This window comes from Triticum aestivum, chromosome 7D (assembly GCF_018294505.1).
Source record: "Triticum aestivum cultivar Chinese Spring chromosome 7D, IWGSC CS RefSeq v2.1, whole genome shotgun sequence".
In the NCBI taxonomy this organism is placed as follows: Eukaryota; Viridiplantae; Streptophyta; class Magnoliopsida; order Poales; family Poaceae; genus Triticum; species Triticum aestivum.
The window spans coordinates 389,178,480-389,204,540 of NC_057814.1; positions in this window are offsets into that span (position 1 = coordinate 389,178,480).

Sequence of the window (26,061 nt, forward strand, 5' to 3'; positions counted from 1 at the left end):
TGTTTTTGAGAACCATGAGGTTTTCAATCCTCTTAATGCCATGGAAGCAGTACAAGACAATACGGCTGAAAATATTTCCTTGTCTGTCCAAGTCCATAACACTGGGATTCAGTTCAGTTTGTCTGCACAAGGAAATGAGGTGATGAATTTTCTGCTGGCCAATCTTGCCCCCCGTTTGCAGCTCAACACCTTCCTCACAGCTGCCATTCGCCCCATTTTGGCAACCTTTGGACCTTGGCGCAATGGCTATGGCATACGGAACCAGCATGAGCAGCTTGAGCTCCAAATTTCCATCAGGACGGAAGAACTTTGTATTCTGCAACTCCCCAACACCAATTCTGCTCCACATTCTTCTAGGCAGTCCACTATTGTCATTCAGGACATCTCTGAGTCCCCTGAAGCCCAAACTTCTGCTATTCAGAACACTGAGACACAGAGTACTGCGGTTCTGGAGTTTGAGACACATACTTCTGAAATTCAGAGCCATGAAATTCAGATTGCCGAGGTTCAGAGCCAAGAAGTTCAGGTTTCTGCTGCTACTAGGGATGATCTACCCGGTGGGTCTGCTGTTGCATTGCCTGGTGTTCTCCCTGTCTTGGTGCCTCAACCCTCTCCTAACAAAAATTCAGTGGCCGCCAGCATCACTCCACCATCACTGCTGAATATCCTCGAGCCGGTCCCCACTGATGCCAGCAACTCTGAAGATCCTGGATCGACCATGTATTCACTTTCTGATGACACTTCTGTTGACTCCATAGCTTTGTCTGCTGACCTGATGCGCAAGGACAGGAAGAAGAAACCCGTTGTGGTTGATGAATCCACTCTGCATCGCAGCACTCGCTCCAACAAATATGATGGCTTCAAAGCCCCGTCAATGGCTGATGGAAGGTCCACCAAGAGTAAGGTTAAGCAGTGTCAGGTGCCCGAGGCCCCCAATCAGAGCACCACCACCTCTGTTGCGCAGAGTTCAGTGCCTCCCCCAACACCTATCCCCATGCTCCAGATAATCGGCACTGTCAAATGCGGCATTCCGGCGACTGAGCTCTCCGAAGATAACCTTATGGCTGACCAGGAGAGCTCGACCTCGTCCTCCACTTAAAGACCCAGCTCCATGCCCCTCAAGAAGCAGTGGAACGTTCTGGTCTGGAACGTTAGAGGAATAAATTCTGATGACAAGTTCCTAGCTATTAGAAATGCTATCGATATCTATGGGTGTGATGTAATATGCCTGCAAGAAACTAAGCGCATGCATTTTGATTTGGCTTTCCTTAAAACCTTCTGCCCCAAACGTTTCGATCAATTTGCTTTTGTTCCCTCTCGGGGAGCTTCTGGGGGAATTATTACCATCTGGAATGGCTCTGCATTCGATGGATCTGTCTGTTATTCTGAAATTCACGCTCTTGGGGTTTCGCTTACCTCCAAAGTTTCTGGAAATGTTTGGTCATTATATAACATATATGGGCCTTGCAGAGGCAATGATCGCCTTCTTTTCACTGACTGGCTATATGATCTGGATATACCAGACTCTGAAGATTGGCTGCTCGTAGGGGATTATAACTTTATACGATCTTCTGAAAATAGAAATAAGGCTGGAGGTGATCCAAATGACATCTTAATGTTTAATGACATTATTCGGGCGCAAGCACTAATTGAAATACCTCTCAAAGGCCGTTCTTACACCTGGAGCAATATGCAGGATGACCCGCTCCTCGAACAACTTGATTGGTTCTTCTCATCTTGCCATTGGACTCAATCCTTCCCAAACACCATAGTTACAACTTTGGGGAAACCAATCTCTGATCACACACCCTGTGTGGTTCACATTGAAACAAGCATACCCAAAAGCAAGATCTTTCGATTTGAAAACTACTGGACTAACCACTCCAACTTCCTCCAAGTCGTGGCTACCTCCTGGAACAAACAGTGCTATGCCACCAATGCTGCGGCTGCCATTTGCAAAAAAAAATGAAGAACCTTCGATATGACCTCAAAGTCTGGAGCAAACACATTTCCAAACTGTCTATACTCATCCAGAACTGCAACCAGACCCTCCTTCTGCTCGATGGGCTGGAAGATCAACGACCCCTCTCCCGCCCGGAGACCAATTTCCGACGCATTCTTAAAGCACACCTACTGAAACTGTTACAATTTCAGAACCAATACTGGAAGAAGAGGTGCACCATCAGATATATCAAGTTTGGATCCAAAAATACTAAGTTATTTCATGCGCTTGCCACTGAAAGGTACAGACAAAACTCCATAGCCACATTGAAAACACCCGATGGGCAAACTGTCAGTGAGCACACGTCCAAAGAAGCACTCCTGTTCAACACCTACAAGCAAAGATTGGGTGAATCGTCACCACATGAAATGAAATTTAACCTACCCAACATCACCAAGCGAATTGAAGGGCTCCATACCTTATCCACCCCCTTTACACACAAAGAGATCGATGAGGTTGTGAGAACCATGCCCAATGACCGAGCACCTGGCCCCGACAGATTCAATGGGCATTTCTTGAAATCTTGCTGGCATATCATCAAATAGGACTTCTACAAACTTTGTGAGGAATTTTACAGTGGCAATTTAAACCTCACCAGCATTAACTCAGGATACATCACCCTCATCCCTAAGATTAGCTCCCCTGAGACACCCAACGACTTTAGACCGATAACGCTCCTCAACTGCTACCTGAAAATCATAACAAAGATATTGGCCAATAGGCTGCAGGTAATTGTGCTCAAAATTGTACACAGAAACCAATACGGCTTTCTCCGCACCCGTACCATACAAGACTGTCTCGCTTGGGCCTTTGAGTATATATATCAATGCAAGCAATCAGGTGCACCAACCATTTTGCTCAAGCTCGATTTCACAAAGGCGTTTGACACCATTGACCATTCTGCCATGATTGCTATCATGAAACAAATGGGATTTGATGATAAATGGCTGAGCTGGATCGAGAGCATATTTGAGTCCGGCACCTCCTCGGTCCTTTTAAATGGTGTCCCGGGCCGACAGTTTCACTGCAGATGCGGAGTTCGACAGGGAGACCCACTTTCTCTCCTAATTTTTGTCCTGGCTGCAGACCTCCTACAAGCTGCAATCAATGATGCTTATAGACAGCACAAGATCCAACTTCCAATCCCATCCAACCAACAATCTGATTACCCTGTGATCCAATACGCCGATGATACCATCCTGCTGATGCCTGCATGTCAAGAGCAAGTCAAATTCATGAAGCAACTGTTACTGGACTATGCTGATTCCATTGGCCTCAAACTCAACTTCCAAAAATCTCTGCTCATACCAATCAATGTAGATGATGACATGGTCAACCAACTTGGTCATCTGTGGGAATGCACTGTAGGTAAAATGCCATTCACGTACCTTGGATTGCCAATGGGTACCACCAAACCGAGCGTGACGGATCTGATGCCACTGGTGGAGCAAACTGAACGCAGATTATCCTCCTCCCTATGCATGCTGGATCATGGTTCTAAACTGACGCTCCTCAACTCGCTCATTACGTCCATGATGATATACCCGATGTGCACGCTAAAGTTCCCTCCCAAGTTGATTGAACACCTTGACAAAATCAGAAGACGTTGCCTGTGGCGCAAGAAAACGGACCAAGGGGAAAAAGCCAACTCCCTCGCTGCATGGAATCTTGTTTGCCGCCCAAAAAAGCACGGAGGCCTAGGGATTCTCGATATCAAGACCCAAAACACAGCTCTCCTTCTCAAATTCCTACACAGCTTTTACAGCAAGCACGACATTCCCTGGGTACATCTGATTTGGAACACGTACTACAACAACAAGGTACCCCCATGCCATGGATGCTTGCGGGTCTTTCTGGTGGAAAGATGTCATGAACCTGAGCGATCTCTATCGTGGAATCACTACGGTTCAAATTGGTAAGGGTGACACTGTGTTGTTTTGGAAAGACCTCTGGAATGAGCAGTTGAATGAGGAAGCTTTCCCACGGGCTTTCTCATTCACCAAACTTGAGGATGCCTTGGTTGCAGATTTCTTGGCGATCACCAACCTCCACACTGGCTTCCATCTGCCTCTGACACCACAGGCACGACAAGAGTTGCAACAATTGCAAGCATAAATTGCAAACACAATCCCTGACAACAACGCACTTGACCATTGGACCTATTCTTGGGGAGCCAAATATACTTCGGCCAGATACTATAAATTCTTCTTCAGAAACGTCTTGGCCGATCCGGCCTTCTCCTGGATATGGGATTCAAAATGCACGACCAAAATCAAAGTGTTTGCATGGCTGCTCCTCGCAGATAGAGTCAACACAAGAAACATGCTGAAAAGAAGACACTACAACGTCAGAAATAGCATACAATGTGCACTTTGTGACAGCAATGAGGAGGAAACCGCGGAACACCTTTTCTTCAAATGCCCTTTTAGCCAACGCTGCTGGACTGCGCTTGGTATCTCCTGGCCCGACAGTGGAAACAGATTGCAACTTCTCCAGGGGGGAAAACTTCGTTGGCATTCGTCGTTGTTCATGGAAATTTTCATGCTATCTGCTTGGAGCATTTGGAAAGAACGCAATGGGATCATCTTCCAAAGAATTCCCCCCACCTTTAGTTCTTGGACGGCTAGATTATGAATAGATCTAGACTTACTACGCCGTAGGGTCAAGCCCCCCCCCCCCTAGTTGAGCTTATCTCTGCTTTCCTTGTAACCAACTTGTAACTTACTTGTAACCCAACACCACACACCCCCCCCCATCTCCGAGGTGCCTACACACCTCTACTAATATACTGACCACCCATATTGTAACCATGTAAAAGTTAACACTTTGACGAAAGTAATGAAATATATGTGTCAGTAGGATCCTTTCCTACTGTCTTTGACCCTTCAAAAAAATAAACCAAGCGTACCATTGACCGAAAAAATCAACTACACGTGTACAATTTTTTGGAGACGGGATCTGCCAATTTTATCTTTTCTCGCACACGAGTATTTTACGCGCTTCGTCTGTGTTGTGTGTTTCCCCCGCCCAAGTTTCAAGTTTCGCAGCAAAATTTTCATTAGGCGCGCGATTTCAGAATTTATTCCTCCAACCACATCCCCACCCATCAAATTTCCTCAGTATCTCCCCCCCCCCACGCCTCCCCCTACCGGCCGCTCAAACCGCCGCCGCCGCAACCACAGCTTTAACCACATCTACATTCTGCTCGGATCCAGTTAGGTAACCCACCGATCTCTATCATGGCCCTGTCCTAATTGCTTAAATGGCGCCTGCGAAACATCCTCATGCCTCCAAATCACCACCGCCCCTACCTCCAAAGCATCGCCGCGCAAGCCCAACCACATATCACGTGGAGGTCGAGGAGCTGATGGCGGTCCATGGCGCGATGGCCGCTGTGCATGTTGACTCGGAGGAACACCTCGTCCCCGCCGCCGATGACATGGTGCAGGCTCTGGCCCAGATGAAGTGCCCCAGCGACTAACCCCCAGGACTTAACAGGTATGATCTGACCAGTTAAATCTTACCAATACCACTTGCAATGGCTATGTTTTGTACGGTTGATGTATTAAGCATGTCCGTGCCTTGTTTATTTTAGTACTGCACACTGTGTGATGTTCAAGTATTAACTGTCCAGCTCAATTTCACCAATACCAACAACAAACTTACAGTACATGACTCAGGATATCACTAGAGATGCTTCCCATTTGCTATTTTTGGTGGATGCTAACCCTGTTATACTTAACATGCCTTTCCATGTACTTACGCAGGGCCATAACGGGTGATGTTGTTGTTTGCCGTCGAGGTTAGCTGCATCCCATGTCTTTACAGTATTTTACATCATTTGTGCAATTGCAGTTTGGCTTCTAACATTTACTTGCTTCTTGTAGGTACACATGTTGGCGACACTGATCCACGCTTCGCCCCGGAGGAAGAGCTCGCCTCCGCCGCCGCTGACTTTGGGCGGGCTCTGGCCAAGATGAAATGCCCCAGCAACTACCTCTCAGGACTTACTAAGTATAAACTCACCAGTTCAATCTTACCAGTACCATTTGCAATTAATGGCTATGTTTTGTACGATCGATGTATTAAGCCTGTTGTAGTAAACATGCCTAACACGTTTTATCTATTTTCCCTACCTTTTTATAGACAACTGGGCCATTATCTGCTCTGGCAGCACCTGCCTTGTGATGTTTAACTCTGTCAATTGCATTTTTATCAGTACCGGTTTCAATGGACATTAAGCCTGTTGCAATTAACAATTGTATCCATTTTTAAACAATTGTATTTCAATTGCTACAAACTTACAAAACATGACTTAGGATGTTGTTAAGCCTGTTGCAATTAACAGTTGTGTCCATTTTTTAATCTGTCCCTTTGCTACCATGCTACTCTCCGCAATGAAGATATATTAAAAATGTGCCCATTTGCTATTTTTGGTGGATGCTAACCCTGTTGTAGTTAACATTGGCTTTCCATGTACTTACACAGGGCTACAATGGGCGATGATGTTGTTTGCCGTCGAGGTTAGCTGCATCTCATGTCTTATACACCATCTGTTCATAAATATAAGTATTTTTAGAGATTCCAATATAAACTACATAAGGAGCAAAATGATAGATTCTAATCTAAACTATATCTATAATTCTATATACATCCGTATGTAGTTCATATTGAAATCTCTAAAAATACTTGTACTTAGGAATGTATGTAGTTGTATTTTACATCATTTGTGCAATCTTAGTTTAGCTTCTAACATTTACTGGTTGCTTGTAGGTACATATATGAGTGATACTGATCCACGCTTCGATCCCTTTTGCGTATGGGGCAATGAGATATTCATGAACAAGCATCAAGTGAGGAAACTAAGAAAGATTGTTAGGCGAAAGAAACGGGTGATGGGAATTAAGCTCATTATTTACACTTTGTCCAAGACAACAGTGAACTTTAAGATGGTAAGTAATGTGTTGCCTTTTCCCCTACCCACAACAAGTTACTCTATTAGACCTCAGTATCTGATATTTTTCTCTTTTTAGTGGTTTCCGAATCTATTTACTGATAATTACCTTGCAAACTACATGACCGGAGTAGAGGCAACTAAGGTTAAAGTATATAATTCATGCTACCATGATAATGCTCTAGAATTCTTCCTGAAGGCGGTGAAGGATGGGCGGGCGATCGTCACAAGGGGTTGGACAAAAGTTGTTCGAGCCTATGGCATGCAGGAAGGCACATTATGGGCATTCCGCTTCTTCAACACCATCGGCAGTCAAAACAATTTACACTTATCTCTTGATACGTCTCCAACGTATCTATAATTTATGAAGTATTCATGCCATGTTTACTATTGTTTTATATGATTTTGGTATGATTTGATTAGAACTAACCCGGACTAACGCTGTTTTCAGCAGAACTACCATGGTGTTGTTTTTGTGCAGAACGGAGAATTTTTCTGGAAAATATAAAAAATAATGGAACAAAGAGTTACTGGAGGGGAGTCCCGTGGGCTCCACGAGGGTGGAGTGTTGGGGAACGTAGTAATTTCAAAAAAATTCCTACGCACACGCAAGATCATGGTGATGCATAGCAACGAGAGGGGAGAGTGTTGTCCATGTACCCTCATAGACCAAAAGCGGAAGCGTTAGAACAACGCGGTTGATGTAGTCGTACATCTTCATGATCCGACTGATCCAAGTACCGAACGCATGGCACCTCCGAGTTCAGCACACGTTCAACTCGATGACGTCCCATGAACTCCGATCCAGCAGAGCTTTGAGGGAAAGTTCTGTCAGCACGACGGCGTGATGACGGTGATGATGTTTCTGCCGACGCAGGGCTTCACCTAAGCACCGCTACGATATTATCGAGGTGGATTATGGTGGAGGGGGCCACCGCACACGGCTAAGAGATCAATGATCAATTGTTGTGTCTCCAAGGGGTGCCTCCCTCCCCGTATATAAAGGAGTGTAGGAGGAAGAGGGGCCGGCCCCCTATGGCGCGCCCCATGAGGAGTCCTACTCCCATCGGGAGTAGGACTCCCCCTTCCAAGTAGGAGTAGGAGAGGAAAGGGAAGGGAGAGAGGAAGAGAAGGAAAGGGGGCGCGCGGCTGCCCTGGCCGCCCCTCCTCTTCTCCCACTAGGGCCCAATAGGCCCAATAAACTCCCCGGGGGGTTCCGGTAACCCCCCCGATACTACGGTATATGTCCGAAACCTCCCAAAACACTTTCGGTGTCCGAACATAGTCGTCCAATATATCGACCTTTACGTCTCGACCATTTCGAGACTCCTCGTCATGTCCGTGATCATATCCGGGACTCCGAACTACCATCGGCACATCAAAACACAAAAACTCATAATACCGATCATCACCGAACTTTAAGCGTGCGGACCCTACGGGTTCGAGAACTATGTAGACATGACCGAGATACGTCTCCAGTCAATAACCAATAGCGGAACCTAGATGCTCATATTGGCTCCTACATATTCTACGAAGATCTTTATCGGTCAAACCGCATAACAACATACGTTGTTCCCTTTGTCATCGGTATGTTACTTGCCCGAGATTCGATCATCGGTATCTTAATACCTAGTTCAATCTCGTTACCGGCAAGTCTCTTTACTCGTTCCGTAATACATCATCCCGCAACTAACTCATTAGTTACAATGCTTGCAAGGCTTATAGTGATGTGCATTACCGAGAGGGCCCAGAGATACCTCTCCGACAATCGGAGTGACAAATCATAATCTCGATCTATGCCAACTCAACAAGTACCTTCGGAGACACCTATAGAGCACCTTTATAATCACCCAGTTACGTTGTGACCTTTGGTAGCACACAAAGTGTTCCTCCGGTAATCAGGAGTTGCATAATCTCATAGTCATAGGAACATGTATAAGTCATGAAGAAGCAATAGCAGTAAACTAAAACGATCAAGTGCTAAGCTAACGGAATGGGTCAAGTCAATCACATCATTCTCCTAATGATGTGATCCCGTTTATCAAATGACAACTCATGTCTATGGCCACGAAACATAACCATCTTTGATCAACAAGCTAGTCAAGTAGAGGCATACTAGTTACACTCTGTTTGTCTATGTATTCACACATGTATTATGTTTCCGGTTAATACAATTCTAGCATGAATAATAAACATTTATCATGAAATAAGGAAATAAATAATAACTTTATTATTGCCTCTAGGGCATATTTCCTTCAGTCTCCCACTTGCACTAGAGTCAATAATCTAGATTACACAGTAATGATTCTAACACCCATGGAGCCTTGGTGCTGATCATGTTTTGCTCGTGAGAGAGGCTTAGTCAACGGGTCTGCAACATTCAGATTCGTATGTATCTGGAAAATCTCTATGTCTCCCACCTGGACTTGATCGTGGATGGAATTGAAGCGTCTTTTGATGTGCTTGGTTCTCTTGTGAAATCTGGATTCCTTTGCCAAGGCAATTGCACCAGTATTGTCACAAAAGATTTTCATTGGACCCGATGCACTAGGTATGACACCTAGATCGGATATGAACTCCTTCATTTGCTGCTTTTGAAGCAGCTATGTACTCCGCTTCACACGTAGATCCCACCACGACACTTTGTTTAGAACTGCTCCAACTGATAGCTCCACCGTTCAATATAAACACGTATCCAGTTTGCGATTTAGAATCGTCCGGATCAGTGTCAAAGCTTGCATCGACGTAACCATTTATGACGAGCTCTTTGTCACCTCCATAAACGAGAAACATATCCTTAGTCCTTTTCAGGTATTTCAGGATGTTCTTGACCGCTGTCCAGTGATCCACTCTTGGATTACTTTGGTACCTCCCTGCTAAACTAATAGCAAGGCACACATCAGGTCTGGTACAAAGCATTGCATACATGATAGAGCCTATGGCTGAAGCATAGGGAACATCTTTCATTTTCTCTCTATCTTTTGCAGTGGTCGGGCATTGAGTCTTACTCAACTTCACACCTTGTAACACAGGTAAGAACCCTTTATTTGCCTGATCCATTTTGAACTTCTTCAAAACTTTGTCAAGGTATGTGCTTTGTGAAAGTCCAATTAAGCGTCTTGGTCTATCTCTATCGATCTTGATGCCCAATATGTAAGCAGCTTCACCGAGGTCTTTCATTGAAAAACTCTTATTCAAGTATCCTTTTATGCTATCCAGAAATTCTATATCATTTCCAATCAACAATATGTCATCCACATATAGTATTAGAAATGCTACAGAGTTCCCACTCACTTTCTTGTAAATAAAGGCTTCTCCAAAAGTCTGTATAAAACCATATGCTTTGATCACACTATCAAAGCGTTTATTCCAACTCCGAGAGGCTTGCACCAGTCCATAAATGGATCGCTGGAGCTTGCACACTTTGTTAGCACCCTTTGGATCGATAAAACCTTCAGGTTGCATCATACACAACTCTTCTTCCATAAATCCATTCAGGAATGCAGTCTTCACATCCATTTGCCAAATTTCATAATCATAAAATGCGGCAATTGCTAACATGATTCGAACGGAACTAAGCATCGCTACTGGTGAGAAGGTCTCATCGTAGTCAACTCCTTGAACTTGTCGAAAACCTTTCGCAACAAGTCGAGCTTTGTAGACAGTAATATTACCATCAGCGTCTGTCTTCTTCTTGAAGATCTATTTATTCTCGATGGCTTGCCGATCATCGGGCAAGTCAACCAAAGTCCATACTTTGTTCTCATACATGGATCCCATCTCAGATTTCATGGCCTCAAGCCATTTTGCGGAATCTGGGCTCATCATCGCTTCCTCGTAGTTTGTAGGTTCGTCATGGTCTAGTAACATGATCTCCAGAATAGGATTACTGTACCACTCTGGTGCGGATCTTACTCTGGTTGACCTACGAGGTTCGGTAGTAACTTGATCTGAAGTTTCATGATTATCATCATTAGCTTCTTCACTAATTGGTGTAGGTGTCACAGGAACCGGTTTCTGTGATGAACTACTTTCCAATAAGGGAGCAGGTACAGTTACCTCATCAATTTCTACTTTCCTCTCACTCACTTCTTTCGAGAGGAACTCCTTCTCTAGAAAGGATCCATTCTTAGCAACGGATGCCTTGCTTTCGGATCTGTGATAGAAGGTGTACCCAACAGTCTCTTTTGGGTATCCTATGAAGACACATTTCTCTGATTTGGGTTCGAGCTTATCAGGTTGAAGTTTTTTCACATAAGCATCGCATCCCCAAACTTTAAGAAATGATAACTTTGGTTTCTTGCCAAACCACAGTTCATAAGGAGTCGTCTCAATGGATTTAGATGGTGACCTATTTAACGTGAATGCAGCTGTCTCTAGATCATATCCCCAAAACGATAGCAGCAAATCAGTAAGAGACATCATAGATCGCACCATATCTAGTAAAGTACGATTTCGACGTTCGGACACACCATTACGCTGTGGTGTTCCGGGTGGCGTGAGTTGCGAAACTATTCCGCATTGTTTCAAATGAAGAACAAACTCGTAACTCAAATATTCTCCTCCACGATCAGATCGTAGAAACTTTATTTTCTAGTTACGATGATTTTCCACTTTACTATGAAATTCTTTGAACTTTTCAAATGTTTCAGACTTATGTTTCATTAAGTAGATTTACCCATATCTGCTTAAATCATCTGTGAAGGTGAGAAAATAACGATACCCTCCGCGAACCTCAACATTCATTGGACCACATTCATCAGTATGTATGATTTCCAACAAATCTGTTGCTCTCTCCATTGTTCCGGAGAACGGCGTTTTAGTCATCTTGCCCATGAGGCACGGTTCGCAAATACCAAGTGATTCATAATCAAGTGATTCCAAAAGTCCATCAGTATGGAGTTTCTTCATGCGCTTTACACCAATATGACCTAAACGGCAGTGCCACAAATAAGTTGCACTATCATTATCAACTCTGCATCTTTTGGCTTCAACATTATGAATATGTGTATCACTACTATCGAGATTCAATATAAATAGACCACTCTTCAAGGGTGCATGACCATAAAAGATATTACTCATATAAACAGAACAACCATTATTCTCTGATTTAAATGAATAACCGTCTCCCATCAAACAAGATCCAGATATAATGTTCATGCTCAACGCTGGCACCAAATAACAATTATTCAGGTCTAAAATTAATTCCGAAGGTAGATGTAGAGGTAGCGTGCCGACCGCGATCACATCGACTTTGGAACCATTTCCCACGCGCATCGTCACCTCGTCCTTAGCCAATCTTTGCTTAATCCGTAGTCCCTATTTCGAGTTGCAAATATTAGCAACAGAACCAGTATCAAATACCCAGGTGCTATTGCGAGAATTAGTAAGGTACACATCAATAACATGTATATCACATATACCTTTGTTCACCTTGCCATCCTTCTTTTCCGCCAAATACTTGGGGCAGTTCCGCTTCCAGTGACCAGTCCCTTTGCAGTAGAAGCACTCAGTCTCAGGCTTAGGTCCAGACTTGGGTTTCTTCTCTTGAGCAGCAACTTGCTTGCTGTTCTTCTTGAAGTTCCCCTTCTTCTTCCCTTTACCCTTTTTCTTGAAACTGGTGGGCTTGTTGACCATCAACACTTGATGCTCCTTCTTGATTTCTACCTCCACAGACTTTAGCATTGCGAAGAGCTCGGGAATCGTCTTATCCATCCCTTGCATGTTATAGTTCATTACGAAGCTCTTGTAGCTTGGTGGTAGTGATTGAAGAATTCTGTCAATGACGCTATCATCCGGAAGATTAACTCCCAGTTGAATCAAGTGATTGTTATACCCAGACATTCTGAGTATATGCTCACTGACAGAACTATTCTCCTCCATCTTGCAGCTGTAGAACTTTATTGGAGACTTCATATCTCTCAATCCAGGCATTTGCTTGAAATATTAACTTCAACTCCTGGAACATCTCATATGCTCCATGACGTTCAAATCGTCGTTGAAGTCCCGGTTCTAAGTCGTAAAGCATGGCACACTAAATTATCAAGTAGTCATCAGCTTTGCTCTGCCAGATGTTCTTAACGTCGTCAGTTGCATCTGCGGTAGGCCTGGCACCCAGCGGTGCTTCCAGGATGTAATTCTTCTATGCAGCAATGAGGATAATCCTCAAGTTACGGACCCAGTCCGTGTAATTGCTACCATCATCTTTCAACTTTGCTTTCTCAAGGAACGCATTAAAATTCAACGGAACAACAACACGGCCATCTATCTACAACAACATAGACATGCAAAATACTATCAGGTACTAAGTTCATGATAAATTAAAGTTCAATTAATCATATTACTTAAGAACTCCCACTTAGATAGACATCCCTCTAATCATCTAAGTGATCACGTGATCCATATCAACTAAACCATGTTCGATCATCACGTGAGATGGATTAGTTTTCAATGGTGAACATCACTATGTTGATCATATCTACTATATGATTCACGCTCGACCTTTCGGTCTCAGTGTTCCGAGGCCATATCTGCATATGCTAGGCTCGTCAAGTTTAACCCAAGTATTCTGCATGTGTAAAACTGGCTTACACCCGTTGTATGTGAACGTAGAGCTTATCACACCCGATAATCACGTGGTGTCTCGGCACGAAGAACTTTCGCAACGGTGCATACTTAGGGAGAACACTTATACCTTGAAATTTAGTGAGAGATCATCTTATAATGCTACCGTCGATCTAAGCAAAATAAGATGCATAAAAGATAAACATCACATGCAATCAATATAAGTGATATGATATGGCCATCATCATCTTGTGCCTGTGATCTCCATCTCCAAAGCACCGTCATGATCACCATCGTCACCGGCGCGACACCTTGATCTCCATCGTAGCATTGTTGTCGTCTCGCCAACTATTGCTTCTAGGACTATCGCTACCGCTTAGTGATAAACTAAAGCAATTACAGGGCGATTGCATTGCATACAATAAAGCGACAACCATATGGCTCCTGCCAGTTGCCGATAACTTTGTTACAAAACATGATCATCTCATACAATAAAATTTAGCATCATGTCTTGACCATATCACATCACAACATGCCCTACAAAAACAAGTTAGACATCCTCTACTTTGTTGTTGCATGTTTTACGTGGCTGCTACGGGCTGAGCAAGAACCGTTCTTACCTACGCATCAAAACCACAACGATAGTTCGTCAAGTTAGTGTTGTTTTAACCTTCACAAGGACCGGGCGTAGCCACACTCGGTTCAACTAAAGTTGGAGAAACTACACCCGCCAGCCACCTGTGTGCAAAGCACGTCGGTAGAACCAGTCTCGTGTAAGCGTACGCGTAATGTCGGTCCGGACCGCTTCATCCAACAATACCGCCGAACCAAAGTGTGACATGCTGGTAAGCAGTATGACTTGTATCGCCCACAAGTCACTTGTGTTCTACTCGTGCATATAACATCTACACATAAACCTGGCTCTGATACCACCGTTGGGGAACGTAGTAATTTCAAAAAAATTCCTACGCACACGCAAGATCATGGTGATGCATAGCAACGAGAGGGGAGAGTGTTGTCCATGTACCCTCGTAGACCGAAAGCGGAAGCATTCGAACAACGCGGTTGATGTAGTCATACGTCTTCACGATCCGACCGATCCAAGTACCGAACGCACGGCACCTCCGAGTTCAGCACACGTTCAACTCGATGACGTCCCACGAACTCCGATCCAACAGAGCTTCGAGGGAGAGCTCCATCAGCACGTCGGTGTGATGACAGTGATGATGTTGCTACTGACGCAGGGCTTCGCCTACGCACCGCTACAATATTACCGAGGTGGATTATGGTGGAGGAGGGCACCGCACACGGCTAAGAGATGAATGATCAATTGTTGTGTCTCCAAGGGGTGCCTCCCTCCCCGTATATGAAGGAGTGGAGGAGGGGGAGGGGCCGGCCCCCTATGGCGCGCCCCATGAGGAGTCCTACTCCCACCGGGAGTAGGACTCCCCCCTTCCAAGTAGGAGTAGGAGAGGAGAGGGAAGGGAGAGAGGAAGAGAAGGAAAGGGGGGAGCCCCCCCCCTCCTTGTCCAATTCGGACAAGAGGGGGAGGGGGCGCGCGGCTGCCCTGGCCGCCCCTCCTCTTCTCCCACTAGGGCCCAATAGGCCCGATAAACTCCCCGGGGGGTTTCGGTAACCCCCCGGTACTCTGGTATATGTCCGAAACACTTTCAGTGTCCGAACATAGTCATCCAATATATTGATATTTACATCTCGACCATTTCGAGACTCCTCGTCATGTCCGTGATCATATCCGGGACTCCGAAATACCTTTGGTACATCAAAACACAAAAACTCATAATACCGATCGTCACCGAACTTTAAGCGTGCGGACCCTACGGGTTCGAGAACTATGTAGACATGACCGAGACACGTCTCTGGTCAATAATCAATAGCGGAACCTAGATGCTCATATTGGCTCCTACATATTCTACGAAGATCTTTATCGGTCAAACCGCATAACAACATACGTTGTTCCCTTTGTCATCGGTATGTAACTTGCCCGAGATTCGATCGTCGGTATCTTAATACCTAGTTCAATCTCGTTACTGGCAAGTCTCTTTACTCGTTCTGTAATACATCATCCCGCAACTAACTCATTAGTTACAATGCTTGCAAGGCTTATAGTGATGTGCATTACCGAGAGGGCCCAGAGATACCTCTCCGACAATCGGAGTGACAAATCCTAATCTCGATCTATGCCAACTCAACAAGTACCTTCGGAGACACCTGTAGAGCACCTTTATAATCACCCAATTACGTTGTGACGTTTGGTAGCACATAAAGTGTTCCTCCTGTAATCGGGAGTTGCATAATCTCATAGTGAAGGAACATGTATAAGTCATGAAGAAAGCAATAGCAGTAAACTAAAACGATCAAGTGCTAAGCTAACGGAATGGGTCAAGTCAATCACATCATTCTCCTAATGATGTGATCCCGTTTATCAAATGACAACTCATGTCTATGGCTAGGAAACATAACCATCTTTGATCAACGAGCTAGTCAAGTAGAGGCATACTAGTGACACTCTGTTTGTCTATGTATTCACACATGTATTATGTTTCCAGTTAATACAATTCTAGCATGAATAATAAACATTTATCATGAAATAAGGAAATAAATAATAACTTTATTATTGCCTCTAGGGCATACTTCCTTCATGGAGGGCACGCCCCTGTGCCTTGTGGACTTCCCGTGGGGCCCCCTGACTTGTTCTCGACGCCAACCTCTCCTAAAAATGCCCAAACCTCCAGAAAATAACCTAGATCGGAAGTTCCGCCGCTGCAAGCCTTGTAGCCACGAGAAATCAATCTAGGCCCTCTCTAGCACCCTGCCGGAGGGGGCCATCATCACCGGAGGCCATGGAGGAGGATCCCGGAGGGGCCATCATCGCCATGAAGGCCAAGATCCAGAGGGAGAACCTCTCCCCATCCAGGGGGGAGGCCATGGAGGAGGAAGCACAAGGGGGAGAGCCTCTCCTCCTCTCTCTCGGTGGCGCCGGAGTGCCATCGGGAGGGGAATCATCGCCGCGGTGATCGTCTTCATCAACATCACCATCCTCATCTCTTTTACGCGGTCCACTCTCCCGCACCCCGCTGTAATCCCTACTTGAACATGGTGCTTTATGCCACATATTATGATCCAATGATGTGTTGCCATCCTATGATGTTTTGAGTAGATATCCTTTGTCTTTGGGTTGATTGATGATCTAGATTGGCATGAGTTGTATGTTTTATTTCGGTGTTGTCCTATTGTGCCCTCCGTGTCACGCAAGCGTGAGGGATTCCCGTTGTAGGGTGTTGCAATACGTTCATGATTCGCTTATAGTGGGTTGCTTGAGTGACAGAAGCATAAACCCGAGTAAGGGGGTTATTGCGTATGGGATAAAGGGGACTTGATGCTTTAATGTTATGGTTGGGTTTTACCTTAATGATATTTAGTAGTTGCGAATACTTGCTAGAGTTCCAATCATAAGTGCATATGATCCAAGAAGAGAAAGTATGTTAGCTTATGCCTCTCCCTCATATGAAATTGCAATGACGACTACCGGTCTTGTTAACGATTGCCTAGGATAATTCCGCGCACCGACCCATCATTATTCCACACTCGCTATTTATAATATTTAGTAATATATTCTAAATTTATGATAACATCACCTAGTTTTATATTTTAGCTCTCTGATACCATGCAAAGTTATCCTCTTCATACCCGCATCATAGTTTTATATCTCGTTTCTAGTTGAAAGCAAACGTTTGGTGTACGTAGAGTCGTATCAGTGGCAGATAGGACTTGAGAGAATATTGATCTTACCTTTAGCTCCTTGTGGGTTTGACACTCCATACTTATCACTTCCACCTTTGGGAATTGCTATGATGATTCCCTGCACTTGGGGATTATCAAGCTCTTTTCTGGCGCCGTTGCCGGGGAGCAATAGCGTGGGGTTGATATTCTCGTGTGTGCTTGTTTGCTTTCTTCACTAAGTAGATTTTGTTTTTCCTTTTTGTTTCTGTTTAGTTGTGGGTGAAACATACAAAAAAATATTAAAAGAATGAAAATACAAAAAAAATTACTAGCCTATCTTGCCTAAAAAGTTTTTCAATAAGAGAAGTGATTGGAAGGTTATGCATTGGAGAAGTGAGGGTCGACCTTGAACACTTGTGTTCATGCTCATGGAAACAATGTAAAAAATTTCATTGAAGCTTCTCTGAAAATAATTATCCCCTTGTATATATCCATTGTATTATAAAAATAATGTGCCAAGCTTCGGTTTTAGGATGATTAGATTGCTTGTTTACTATGTGCAGTACAAAAACAGAAACTTTGGCTATAGCGCGTGAATTTACATTTTTTACTGGAAAGTCAAATGGGTCTGAAACGTTTTGCACATTACCTCTGTACAGATTTTTTAAATTTTCATATATTTTTAGAATTTTTTGGAGTTACAGAAGTTTACTAAACTTCTAGATTACTACATATTGTCCTGCTTTTGACAGATTCTGTTTTCTATGTGTTGTTCGCTTATTTTGATGAATCTATGGGTAGTATCGGGGGGTACAAACCATGGTGAAGTTGGAATACAGTATATAAAGTGACAATATGAAATTGGAATGAGTTTGCAACACTACCTAAAGGTAGTGATTTGCTTTGTTATACTAACGGATCTCACAAAGTGTTTGTTAAAGTTTTGTGTGGATGAAGTGTTCGAAGATCGAGGAGCTATCAATACGAGAAGAATAAATAGAGGCAAGAGTTCAAGCTTGGGGATGCCCAAGGCACCCCAAGTAAATATTTCAAGGATACTCAAGCATCTAAGCTTGGGGATGCCCCGGTTGGCATCCCATCTTTCTTCTTCTACAATTATCGGTATACCTTAGTTTTTGTTTTGTTCACATGATTTGTGTCCTTTGTGTTTTTCTTTTTCTTTAAGAACCATGCTAGTATGAGATATCCCTTCATCGATTTATAGAATGATTCATGTGCTTCACTTATATCTTTTGAGTATGACCTTATAGAATGCTCTTTGTGCTTCACTTAAATCTTTTGAGTATGGTTTTATAGAATGCTTCGTGTGCTTCACTTATATATTTTGAGCTTGGATATTGGTTAGTCTATATTAATTGTAGAATGCTCCATGAACTTCACTTATATCTTTTGGAGTATGAATAATACTAACATATAAAGTGGGTTTGAAAGAGTGTCGACTTTAGTTAGTAATGATTCCACTATTTCGGAAGAGGTTCCAATTGATTATGAGAACAAAGTTGCTATCTATGATGATTATTGTGATGATATGTATGCTATAAATAATAATGTTAACCATGGAACTTGTCATCATGATTTTAATTTTCAATTGGATTATGCCTCACATGACAGTTATTTTGTTGAGTTTGCTCCCACTATTCCGAATGAGAAGAATTTTGCTTATGTGGAGAGTAGTAAAATTTCTATGCTTGTAGATCATGAAAAGAATGTTTTATGTGATGGTTATATTGTTGAACTCATTCTTGATGCTACTGAAAATTATTATGAGGGAGGAATACATGCTTGTAGGAGTTTCAATAATATCAAGTTTACTCTCTATGTGCTTAAAGTTTTGAAGTTATACTTGTTTTGCCTTCCTATGCTAGTTGATTCTTGTTCCTATAAATTATGTGCTCACAAAATCCCTAGGCATAGGAAGTGGGTTAGATTTAAATGTGCTAGTCATATTCTTCATGATGCTCTCTTTATGTTTCAATTCTTATCTTTTATGTGAGCATCATTGAAATCATCATGCCTAGCTAAAAGGCATTAAAGAAAAGCGCTTGTTGGGAGACAACCCAATATTTACCCGTTCTGTTTTTGTGTGTTTACATGATTAAGCTACTGTAGTAATCATGTTTTATAGCTTTTGTTTCAATAAAGTGCCAAGTAAGACCTTTGGGAAGACTTGGGTGAAAGTTAATGTGATCTTGCTGTAAAAAACAGAAACTTTGCGCTCACGAGATTAGCTGTCATTTTTTTACAGAAGAGCGCTTTTGAGTTGATTATTTTTGCAGAAGATTAATAGACAAATTCCTCACGTCCACAATTTATTTCATAATTTTTGGAGTAGCAGAAGTATGGTTGCTGTTCAGATCATTACAGACTGTTCTGTTTCTGACAGATTCTGTTTTCATTGCATAGTTTGCTTGTTTTCTAGTTTCTATGGCTTATATTTCTCAATATAAATTGTAGAAATGATATGGTACAGTAGGAATTGTGTGAGAACAATTATGAATCTTGTCTTTGACAGTACCAAAGTGAATGGTCTACTCTTTATCATACTAATCTATCCCACGAAGTTCCGTTAAGTTTTGTGTGATTGAAGTTTTCAAGCTTTGGGTGAGATATCGATATGAGGAGAATAAGGAGTGGAAAGACCCTAAGCTTGGGGATGCCCAAGGCACCCCAAGGTAATATTCAAGGAAGACTCAAGCGCCTAAGCTTGGGGATGCCCCGGAAGGCATCCCCTCTTTCGTCTTCAAAACTATCGGTATACCTTACTCGGAGCTATATTTTTATTCGTCACATGATATGTGTTTTGCTTGGAGTGTATTTTCAATTTTACTTGCTATTTGAATAAAATCATTGGATCTGAAATCTTGAATGAAAAAGAATCCTCCCATGGCTAGTTAATTATTTGACTACTCAGTGTTCTTCACTTATATCTTTTTGGAGTAGTTTGTCATTTACTCACGTGCTTCACGTATATCCTATGAGTAAATGGTTGAATGAATTGAATATCATAAATCTGAATTTATATACGTTTCATATGCTTATAACATGGGGAGTAATGACTTCACACATAATAAGTATAGGTAGTAAACTTATTGAAAGTTAGCAAACGCAGAATTGGTCACTTGAACAATTCATGAAAGAATATTGAAGGAAGAGAGATTTCACATATAAATATACTATCTTGGACATCTTTTGTAATTGTGAGCACTCATTAAAATATGACATGCTAAAAAGTTGATGTTGGACAAGGAAGACAACTTAATGGGTTATGTTTTCCTATATCCGAAACGTTATATTGTCTTGGATCATCCAACATGTTGAGCTTGCCTTTCCCTCTCATGCTAGCCAAATTCTTTGCACCAAGTAGAGATACTACTTGTGCTTCCAAACATTCCTTAACCCAGTTTTGCCATGAGAGTCCACCATACCTACCTATGGATTGAGTAAGATCCTTCAAGTAAGTTGTCATCGGTGCATGCAATAAAAAATTGCTCCTTAAATATGTATGATCTATTAGTGCGAAGAAAATAAGCTTTATACGAACTTGTGATAGGGAAGAAATAAAAGCGACGGACTGCATAATAAAGGTCTTTATCACAAGCGGCAATATAAAGTGACGTTCTTTTGCATTAAGATTTTGTGCATCCAACCATAAAAGCGCATGACAACCTCTGCTTCCCTCTGCGAAGGGCCTATCTTTTACTTTTATCTTCTACCCTTATACAAGAGTCATGGTGATCATCACCTTTCCTTTTTACACTTTTTCCTTTGGCAAGCACTTTGTGTTGGAGCGATCCGGATATATATATCCACTTGGATGTAGGTTTTCATAAATTATTATTGTTGACATTACCCTTGAGGTAAAAGGTTGGGAGGCGAAACTATAAGCCCCTATCTTTCTCTGTATCCGTTTGAAACTTTGAACCCATAAATATCACATGAGTGTTAGCAATTGTGAAAGATTAAATGATAGCTGAGTATGTGGAGTTTAATGAATCAAAGCTCTTACATAGATCCTTCCCGAAAATAAGATGAATTGCAATTGTTTGATGACTAAGAGCATGGTTTGTTAGTTTTGAAGAAAGTTTATGATCTATACTTGAACATGTGAATAGCTTGTTACTTGATCATGAGAAGTTTTATGAGTTGAGCTACTGTTATGATATATAATGATGCTAGAAAAAGTGATTGAAACTATCATTGATCAAACTTAAGCACTTGCTAGCATTCACACTTCATAAATTATTTCTTTTATCATTTACCTACTCGAGGACGAGCAGGAATTAAGCTTGGGGATGCTGATACGTCTCCAACGTATCTATAATTTATGAAGTATTCATGCCATGTTTACAATAGTTTTATATGATTTTGGTATGATTTGATTAGAACTAACCCGGACTGACGCTGTTTTCAGCAGAACTACCATGGTGTTGTTTTTGTGCAGAAATAAAAGTTCTCAGAATGCGCTGAAAATCAATGGAGAATTTTTCTGGAAAATATAAAAAATAATGGAACAAAGAGTTACTGGAGGGGAGTCCCGTGGGCCCCACGAGGGTGGAGGGCGCGCCCACCCCCCTAGGGCGCGCCCCTGTGCCTCGTGGACTTCCCGTGGGGCCCCTTGACTTGTTCTTGGTGCCAACCTCTCCTAAAAATGCCCAAACCTCCAGAAAATAACCAAGATCGGAAGTTCCGCCGCCGCAAGCCTCTGTAGCCACGATAAATCAATCTAGGCCCTCTCTGGCACCCTGCCGGAGGGGGCCATCATCACCGGAGGCCATGGAGGAGGATCCCGGAGGGGCCATCATCGCCATGAAGGCCAAGATCCAGAGGGAGAACCTCTCCCCATCCAGGGGGAGGCCATGGAGGAGAAAGCACAAGGGGGAGAACCTCTCCTCCTCTCTCTCGGTGGCACCGGAGTGCCATCGGGAGGGGAATCATCGCCGCGGTGATCCTCTTCATCAACATCACCATCCTCATCTCTTTTACGCGGTCCACTCTCCCGCACCCCGCTGTAATCCCTACTTGAACATGGTGCTTTATGCCACATATTATGATCCAATGATGTGTTGCCATCCTATGATGTTTTGAGTAGATATCCTTTGTCTTTGGGTTGATTGATGATCTAGATTGGTATGAGTTGTATGTTTTATTTTGGTGTTGTCCTATTGTGCCCTCCGTGTCGCGCAAGCGTGAGGGATTCCCGCTGTAGGGTGTTGCAATACGTTCATGATTTGCTTATAGTGGGTTGCTTGAGTGACAGAAGCATAAACCCGAGTAAGGGGGTTGTTGCGTATGGGATAAAGGGGACTTGATGCTTTAATGCTATGGTTGGGTTTTACCTTAATGATATTTAGTAGTTGCGGATGCTTGCTAGAGTTCCAATCATAAGTGCATATGATCCAAGAAGAGAAAGTATGTTAGCTTATGCCTCTCCCTCATATGAAATTGCAATGACGACTACTGGTCTTGTTAATGATTGCCTAGGATAATTCCGCACACCGACCCATCACTATTCCACACTCGCTATTTATAATATTTAGTAATATATTCTAACTTTATGATAACATCACCTAATTTTATATTTTAGCTCTCCGATACTGTTAAGGCATATCTCTCTAGATGTAGTTTTGGTGATTGATGACAACATGTTTGCGGACTAATCGTGTGCTTTGAGCATTTCAGAGATTCATCCTTTGGCACGAGATGATTTCTTTCCCCTCGGAGTGTTATTCAAGATGGTGTAGCTCTTTCATTTCTATTTTGGTGAACTAGTTCCGTAGGAGTCACCGTACTATTGAGAGGGGGTCCGCTTTGGTAAGGCTAGGGTGGAATCAACACGTACACATCCTTTTCACACCCTCTGAGCCTTTCCGCTTATATGGAGAGCTCATTCCCCTTCCTATGTGCATCGTTTGGTCCCAGCGGTAGTACCGTGGTGCCCAGCGGTAGTACCGCGTACTGCCGCCTGTGGGTCCTCAGCCGTAGTACCGCTGCGGTACCGGGCTCCTACCGCCTTGACTCGAGGGGGTCGCCTCTCGTGTCGGATTGTGCGGCACTAAGCAGTGGCAGTAGTTGCGGTAGTACCGCCCTACCACCACGGCAGTACCGCACTGGGTCCGATCTCTGCACATGTTCTTGCCTTCCCAAACTGCACGGCAGTACCGCGTGGGGGAGCGGTAGTACCGCTGGGCCCAGCGGTACTACCGTTGCCTCCTGCGGTAGTACCGCCCTCCGCAGGGCTGCTTTGGGGGGTAAGGGTTGGATTGTTCCCCCCACTATATAAGGGGGTCTTCTTCCCCAAAGTTGACTTACCTCTTCCCCCAAAAGCTCCATTGTTGCTCCAAGCTCCATTTCCGCCCGATCTCTCTCCCTAGCCAATCAAACTTGTTGATTTGCTCGGGATTGGTTGAGAAGGCCCCGATCTACACTTCCACCAAGAGAAATTTGATTCCCCCCACTAATCCCTAGCGGATCTTGTTACTCTTGGGTGTTTGAGCATCCTAGACGGTTGAGGTCACCGCGGAGCCATAGTCCATTGTGGTGAAGCTTCGTGGTGTCGTTGGGAGCCTCCAATTAAGTTGTGGAGATTGCCCCAACCTTGTTTGTAAAGGTTCGGTCGCCGCCTCCAAGGGCGTGAGGAGAATACGGTGGCCCTAGTGGCTTCTTGGGGAGCATTGTGCCTCCACACCGCTCTAACGGAGACGTACTTCCCCTCAAAAGGAAGGAACTTCGGTAACACATCCTCGTCTCCACCGGCTCCACTCTTGGTTATCTCATCCCTTTACTTGTGCAAGTTTGTTTGTGTTGCATCCTTTGCTTGCTTGTGTGCTTGTGGTTGTTGCATCATATAGGTTGCTCACCTAGTTGCATATCTAGACAACCTACTTTGATGCAAAGTTTAATTTGGTAAAGAAAAGCTAAAAATTGTTAGTTGCCTATTCACCCCCTCCCCTCTAGTCAACTATATCGATCCTTTCAATTGGTATCAGAGCCTCGTCTCTTTATTAAGGACTTTGCCGTCCGAAGAGTATGGTTGAAAACCTCCATGACGACTGAGGTTGAAAGCATGTTTAATAAATTCATTGAAGGGCTTAAACTATCCACCGCACCGTTGAAAGTGGGTGATCCCACTAACAAGGTGACGGATGCTAACTCCGACAAGGGGGAAGCTACTAGTGAAAAGGCTCCTTCTTCTAGTGGTAAGAATGACACCGGCATCTTTGCCCATGTGGAACCTCCACCTATTTATGGTGGACCGATTACTTCTACTCATTTGAATCATGCCGGTCCTCCCCCTAAGATTGTGAAAAATGAGGACTTTGATTCTTGGGTCTATCGTTTTAAGCGTCATTTAAATCATGTGAATACTAATCTTTGGAGAATCATTGAAGAAGGTTTCTAACTGCATGACCGAAGCAACTTCACTCCTAGAGAAGCCGCGGATAATCAATTCAATGAGAATGCTCTCTTCATCATTCAAGATGCAATTCCACCCGAAGATCTTCCTCACCTCCGGCCCTACGCCATGGCCAAAGATGCATGGCACCAAGTTGTTTCCCTCTACCGGGGAAGCGCAAGCATTCAACGCTCCAACTATGAAGTGGTGCAAGATGAAGCCGACGAGTTTGCAATGAAAGAGGATGAAGAACCTCGTGAGCTTTATCGGAGAGTAACCAAACTCGCGGTTTCACTCCGAGATCATGGAAGCAAGGACACGGATGACAATTGGATCAAGCGCAAATTCCTCAAGGCAATGATGCCTTACCACAAGGCCATGTCCTCCGTCATTCGTCAAAGGCCGGACTTCCATACTTTGTCCTCAAGTGAAGTGTTGGATGAGTTTGTGGCTATGAGCATCTTAGACAAGACCGCCGACAATGCGGTGCTACGCTCTCAAAGGGCAAAGAAGCCCAACCTTGCATTGAAGGCCAAAGTTTGTGTTGAAGAAGAGGAAGAAGAGGATCAAGAGGAGAACAACCCCGAAGATACAAAGTATGACTATCATGAACACATGGCTCTTGCTTCTAGGCAATTTTGGAACAAGAAGAACTCAAGGCCCAACTTCAACAAGAGCAACTCAAGTGGCGCCAAAGTCAAGCAACGAGTGAGAACTTGCTATAATTGTGGCAATGCGAGTCACTTTGTTGCGGAATGTCCATACGAGAAGAGGGAAGACAATGGTGGCAAGCTCATCCGAAAAGACAAGGCCAAGTCTTTCCCCAACAAGAGCAACTTCACCAACAAGACTCATTCCAAGGGGTTGGTGGCCCAAGAAGAGTATCATGAGGACGATGATGATGAAGATGGAGAGTCGGTCGCCATGGCCTCCGTTGCCATTGCGACAACCCCACGGGTGTCTCTCTTCAACTCACCCAATGAGAACATCACCGCCAAGTGCCTCATGGCTAAAGCCACCAACAAGGTAACCTCAAGGAGTCTCATGATCAACTCCAAGTGAAGCTAACTAAGGAGAAAGCCACTTTTCCTCATATGGTTTTAATTGATAATGCAAATGCTACTAACCCGTGTTGTGAGCATGTGCATCTTGTTGAGGAAAATGCTAAGTTGAAGGAGCAACTTGAGAAAGGCCTTGTGTCATGCATACAAGGTGAGAAGAACCTTAGCAACATTTTGAACAATCAAAAGGAAGTTGTGGCCAAGGAGGGGATTGGGTTCGCACCCAAGCCCAAGAACAAGAAGAAGAATGACAAGACCAAACGACCTCCTCCTCTCAAGCAAACTTTTGTGAAGGAGGGAGAGGGTGCTTCCAAGGAGAAGAAGA